The sequence below is a fragment of the Panicum virgatum genome, chromosome 8N (genome assembly GCF_016808335.1).
Source record: "Panicum virgatum strain AP13 chromosome 8N, P.virgatum_v5, whole genome shotgun sequence".
Lineage (NCBI taxonomy): Eukaryota > Viridiplantae > Streptophyta > Magnoliopsida > Poales > Poaceae > Panicum > Panicum virgatum.
This window is the reverse complement of record NC_053152.1, coordinates 24,084,447-24,090,816: the sequence shown is the minus strand read 5'-3', so window position 1 is coordinate 24,090,816 and position 6,370 is coordinate 24,084,447. Positions and strand designations below refer to the sequence as shown.

Below are 6,370 nucleotides of genomic sequence, written 5' to 3'. Positions count from 1 at the left end.
TGCACAAATAAATATGTGCTCCTTTTCATGTCTGATTTTATTTGTTGGGTCATGCTTCTTTCGCATGCCATCATTTCTCTCTCTCTCTCTCTCTCTCTCTCTCTCTCTCTCTTTGGGTCATGCTTCTTTGGCATGCCTTCTTTTCATCTCTCTCTCTCTTTTTTTCTTTTCGATAACATTGTCAGACAGTGTTTAAGGAGCACAAGATTCATCTGAACATAAAACCTTAAATCAAGTGCGTAAACAGAGCAAAACCATGATGGGTCACAAAATTTGATCAAGCTCAATCATGTAGCCGAGAGACATAGCATGGGATTTTTATATGGCTCTGGTAGCATGGTGGATAAAGAGATAAGACCAAGAACTTAGTTTTCGTTTTTTTAACTAAAAATCCCAGACTGGTCAACATGAAAGAGACGAACAACTTTAACTAGACATGTCACATTAGTCAACAACTAAGCATCATGGGTCCTATAAAATATGGTTCACAAACTCAAGCATAGCATGAAAAACATTTATGCAAGGCATCTATCAAGAGCTCTTATTAGCAAATTTCTTAAACAAGTTCAAGAATTTGAAAAGATATGCTCATCTGTTGACTGGAAGATTTTCTTGAGTTGTCTCAACATAGCCGGTCCCAATTCTGGGTAAAGGAGGAGGGTTGCGGTAGGTTTGGCGAACTAGTGTAAAAAATAGCCACTCTAATGGATATGAAACCCATAAGAAACTCGTTGGGGCATAACCCTCTGAGCGACGCTCCACATCAGAACCCGGGTGTGGTGATAAGTGGGCAAGGGCCGGGCCGCCACCCCACCAATGGCGCGTCGTATCATGACCTGGGTACGATGATAAGTGAGCAAGGGTCCGGTCGTCACCTGAGTGGTGCGCTACATCTACGCCCGGATGTAGTTATAAGTGAGCAAGGGTCTTCGCACTTCCCTCAACGGGTGCGAAGGGTAAGGAAGCTAGCCGAGCCAACTAGGATTCATATAGGTAGCTGGAACATAGGGTCCCTAACGGGTAAGTTGCGAGAGCTAGTTGATGTAGCAATTAGGAGGCCTGTAAATATTCTATGCGTTCAGGAGACTAAATGGAAGTGCCAGAAGGCGAAGGAGGTTGAGGGTAATGGTTTCAAGCTTTGGTACACGAGGGCAACATCGGGTAGGAATGGTGTCGGTATCTTGATCGATAGGAGTCTTAAGGATGGAGTCGTAGATGTTAGAAGGCAAGGCGACCGGATTATCTTGGTCCGGATAGTAGTTGGAGATTCGGCTGTGAATATGATCAGTGCCTATGCCCCTCAGGTAGGCCTTAGTGAGAGCACCAAGAAGCAGCTCTGGGAAGATTTGGATAGTATGGTCAGTACCGTGCCTGTTAGCGAGAAACTTCTCATAGGATGAGATGTCAACGGCCATGTGGGTGTGACTAATGTAGGGTTCGAGCGGGTGCACGGGGGTTTTGGGTATGGTAGCAGGAGTCAAGAGGGGGAGGATATTTTGAACTTTGCATTGGCCTACGACTTGTTGATAGCGAATACCCTTTTTAGGAAGAGAGAATCCCATCTTGTGACCTTTCGTAGTGGACAACACTCGAGCCAGATTGACTTTATCCTTGCGAGGAGGGAGGATATTCGAGATTGCTTAGATAGTAGGGTGATACCTGGGGAGTGTGTTGTCCCTCAACACAAGCTTGTGGTGGCGGACTTTCATTTTCGGGTACGTGTCCACCGGGACAAACGTGCCAAGATTATGAGAACGAAGTGGTGGAAGCTTAGAGGGGAAGCGGCGCAAACGTTTAAGGAGAAGATGCTAGGTGAGGGGCCTTGGGAAGAAGGAGAAGATGCTAACGACAAGTGGCTAAAGATGGCGAGATGTGTCCGGAAGGTGGCCTCATAGGTGCTTGGCGTGAGTAGGGGAGGCAAACAAGAAGGGAAAGACACTTGGTGGTGGAACGGCGAGGTGCAAAGGGCTATTAAGGAGAAGAAGGAATGTTTCAAGTGCCTTCACCTTGATAAGAGTGCAGCCAATATCGAGGGCTATAAATTAGTGAAAAGGGCTACAAAGTGAGCTGTGAGTGTAGCAAAGAGTAAGGCGTACGATGACCTGTACCAGCGACTAGGCACGAAGGAAGGGGAGAAGGACATTTATAGGATTGCTAGGATCCGCGAGAGGAAGAGACGGGACATAAACCAAATCAAATGCATCAAGGATGGGATAGATCGACTTCTAGTGAAGGATGACGAGATCAAGGGCAGATGGCGAGAGTACTTCGACAAGCTGTTTAATGGGGAGAATGAGGGCACTACCTTTGAGCTAGATGACTCTTTTGACGATACCAACAGATGTTTTCTGAGGAGATTTCAGGAGGCAGAGATCAGGGAGGCTGTGAAAAGGATGAAGGGCGGTAAAGCGATGGACCCTGATGGTATCCCCATTGAGGTGTGGAGATGCCTAGGTGACAGCGATATTATGGTTAACTAAGCTTTTTAACCTTATTTTTCGGTCAAACAAGATGCCTGAAGAATGGAGAAGAAGTATATTAGTACCGATCTTCAAAAACAAAGGAGATGTTCAAAGTTGTACTAACTACCATGGGATTAAGCTGATGAGCCATACGATGAAGCTCTGGGAGAGGGTTATCGAGCACCGCCTAAGAAGAGTGACAAGTGTGACCCAAAACTAGTTTGGGTTCATGCCTGGAAGGTCGACCATGGAGGCGATTTTCCTAATATGACAATTGATGGAGAGATATAGGGAGCAGAAGAAGGACTTGCACATAGTTTTTATTGACCTCGAGAAGGCGTATGACAAGTACTGAGAAATGTCATGTGGTGGGCCTTGGAGAAGCACAAAGTCCCAACTAAGTACATTACCCTCATCAAGGATATGTACAAGGATGCGATGACATTTGTCCGGACATGTGGTGGCGACACCACTGACTTTCCTATTAACATAGGCCTACATTAGGGGACGGCATTGAGCCCTTATTTATTTGCTTTGGTGATGGATGAGGTCACAAGGGATATACAAGGTGATATCCCTTGGTGTATGCTCTTTGCTGATGATGTGGTGCTAGTGGATGAGAGTAGAGAAGGGGTAAATAGGAAGTTAGAACTGTGGAGACGCATGTTAGAGTCAAAAGGGTTCAGACTTAGTAGGACCAAGACTGAGTACATGAGGTGCGATTTTAGCGCATCTAGGCATGAGGGTGGTGACATTAGTCTTGATGGGCAAGTGGTGGCCCATAAGGACACTTTTCGGTATTTAGGTTCGATGCTACAAAAGGATGACAACATTGATGAAGATGTTAGGCATAGAATCTCAGCTGGCTGGTTGAAATGGCGTCAAGCTTCTAGTGTCCTCTGTGACAGGAGGGTGCCACAAAAGCTAAAAGGTAAGTTCTATAGGACAGCGATTCGCCCGGCGATGTTATACGGTGCTGAATGTTGGCCTACAAAAAGGCGACATGTCCAGCAACTGAGTGTAGCAGAGGTGCACATGTTACGGTGGTTTTGCGGGTACACAAGGAGGGATAGAGTCCGGAATGAGGCTATTCGAAAAAGGGTAGGGTTGGTACCAATTGAGGAGAAGCTTACTCAACATCGGTTGAGATGGTTTGGACATGTCCAACGGAGGCCTCCGGAGGCGCCGGTGCGTGGTGGGGTGCTAAAGCATGTTGATAAGGTAAAGAGGGGTAGAGGTAGACCTAAACTGGCTTGGGAGAAGTCGGTTAAGAGAGACCTTAAAAATTGGGATATCTCTGAGGAGTTAGCTTTGGATAGGAGCGCTTGGAGACTAGCTATCAACGTGCCTGAACCATGACCTTTGTGTCTTTTGGGTTTCATCTCTAGCCTACCCCAACTCGCTTGGGACAAAAGGCTATGTTGTTGTTGTTGTATGCTCATGTTTAGAAACGCTAAAGGGAGGAAACAAGTGAGGTAGTGCAAACTCATGAGTCGGAGCAGGAGGTGCACGTGATGTGTGAATGTGATCGTGGATGTGTAGCGTCATGGGATCTCCCCCCACACTTGTTTTCGACCTGCTCTTCGATCATAGACAAAACAAACCAAATATGAAAGATAATGGGGCTCTGCCGGCATTAACACCGGGGAGCCAAAGTTCACAAATCTAGATGAAATAAAGACCGGGGCGCGACTAGATTGACCTAAACCTAAACGACTCGACTAAGACTAGCGCCCAACTAAACCTATGATAACGACCTTTCTTAGGAAGCGACTCCTAATAGAGGTCCTTGTGACCCGTAGCCTCAAACAAGCGCTTCATCTTAGCGCTCAACCCTCTCCGCAGAAGACGTAAGTCATCCCGAAGCTCTTCCACCTCGATCTTCCTCTCCGCAAGCTGGTTCTCGAGACGCCTATTCTCCAGGCATGGATCATGGCCAGGGGCTGCACAAAAGTCGCCACGTCTTCCATCGATGCTTCAGTTGCAGGAGTTGGGGTGTTGATTGCTGGAAGAGTCGCTGGAGGAGTCATGGCCGGTGTGGTGGCTACGGTTTTGGATTCTCCCTTCCCAGCCATGGGTTGATGGTGATGGAATGCTGGTGGAACCAATGGAGATTTTGGGGAATAGATGGAACCAAGGTATGGAGTTTAGGGTTTCTGAAGAGAAGAAGAAGGGTACGAGACTCCTTTTCTCATCGCGAAATGCCATCATGCCTCACGGAGTTGGACTATAGGTCGGCTGGCCCAGGCTGGGCCCCAGCTTGCGCGGGTCAACTGGTGGGGTTATAAGTTTGAGAGGTAGGATGGGACCACCTGCCCGTTTGGCCTATATGGCTCTTTTTGAATGTAAGTACGAGATCAACTAAGTCAATCACGTCTATCTCCTCATCAAGAGCTTTATTATGGTCTAGGAAAAGCTTGAGTCGTTGACAGTTTACCTTATAGGCGTTAGCATCGTCATCTTGTATCGTGATGGCTCCATGTGGTGATGTGTCGATGACGTGATACGATCCTTGCCATTTGCTTCGTAGTTTCCCATGACCAAATAACTTGACCCTAGAATTAAAGAGCAATACCTTGTCTCCGGGATTGAAGTTCTTAGGCTTCAATCGCTTATCGTGCCATCTCTTGGTTCTTTCTTTGTAAATCGAGGCACTATGATAAGCTTTGTCTCTCCATTCTTCCAATTTCGAGATTTGACGCTTTCTATATTCTCCGGCAATTTTAAGATCCATGCTCCACTTCCGGATAGCCCAATGCGCTCTGTGCTCCAGCTCTACGGGTAAGTGGCAAGTTTTCCCATAGACAAGCTGATAGGGTGACATTCCAATGGGTGTCTTGTATGCTGTACGGTATGCCCACAGTGCATCTGATAATTTCAGCTTCCATCTCATTCACGGTCTTCTGTAGAATATTCTTGATTTGCTTGTTAGATGTTTCTGCTTAATCGCTGGTCTGAGGGTGATACAGAGTCGCGATGTTGTGCCTTGTCCCTAGTTCCTTGAGAAAGTTTCGGAAGGCTGAGTCAATGAAGTGTGACCCTCCATCACTGATTACCATCCGTGGTGTGCCAAACCTTGGAAAGATAATCTCATGGTACATCTTACGGGCATGCTTTGCATCTGCGGCTCTGCATGGCATGGCTTCGACCCATTTGGAGACGTAATCTATGGCAACCAGAATATACTCGCATCCTTGGGATCTTACAAAAGGTCCCATGTAATCAATACCCCAGACATCAAAAAATTCGACCTGAAGATTGTAGTTCAGGGGCATTGAATCGCGAGCTGTGATCCCTCCATGCCTCTGGCAGTTTGGACATCTGCGGATGAAGTTCTTTGTATCTTCATACATAGATGGCCAATAGAAACCACTCTGCCAGATTTTTGCTTGAGTGCGAAATACACCATAGTGACCTCCATATGGTGCCGCATGGCATTTCTCTATGATCTTTTGTCCTTCTGCCGTGGGTACTCAACATCTGAGTAACCCATCTGCACAGACTCGGTACATATATGGTGCATCCCATAGGTGGCATCTGCTCTCGTGCACTAACTTCTTTTTGCTTTCTCCTAGGGGTATATACCCAGAAACCATGAAGTTTACGATATTCGCATACCAGGGGTGCGAAGTTGTTACCTTGAGAAGCATATCATCCTGTAGGAAGTCATTATCGGCGGGTTTTGGGTATTCGTATTGGTCATACGCGATAAATGATCTGCCACTAAATTCTCTACTCCATTATTATCTTTAATTTCCAAATCAAACTCTTGGAGTAGAAGAATCCATCTGATCAACCTCTGTTTAGCATCATTTTTAGTGAAGAGGTACTTGAGTGCGGCATGGTCTGTATAGACGATGACCTTGGTAGCCACTAAATAGGATCTAAACTTGTCGATAGTGAAGACA

The 6,370-nt window shown here is 46.4% G+C and overlaps 1 pseudogene; it reads left to right on the top strand.

Annotated features, from left to right (window-relative positions):
* Window positions 1-688: 688 nt before the first annotated feature.
* Window positions 689-3,342, top strand: LOC120686098 (annotated as a pseudogene).
* Window positions 3,343-6,370: the final 3,028 nt, after the last annotated feature.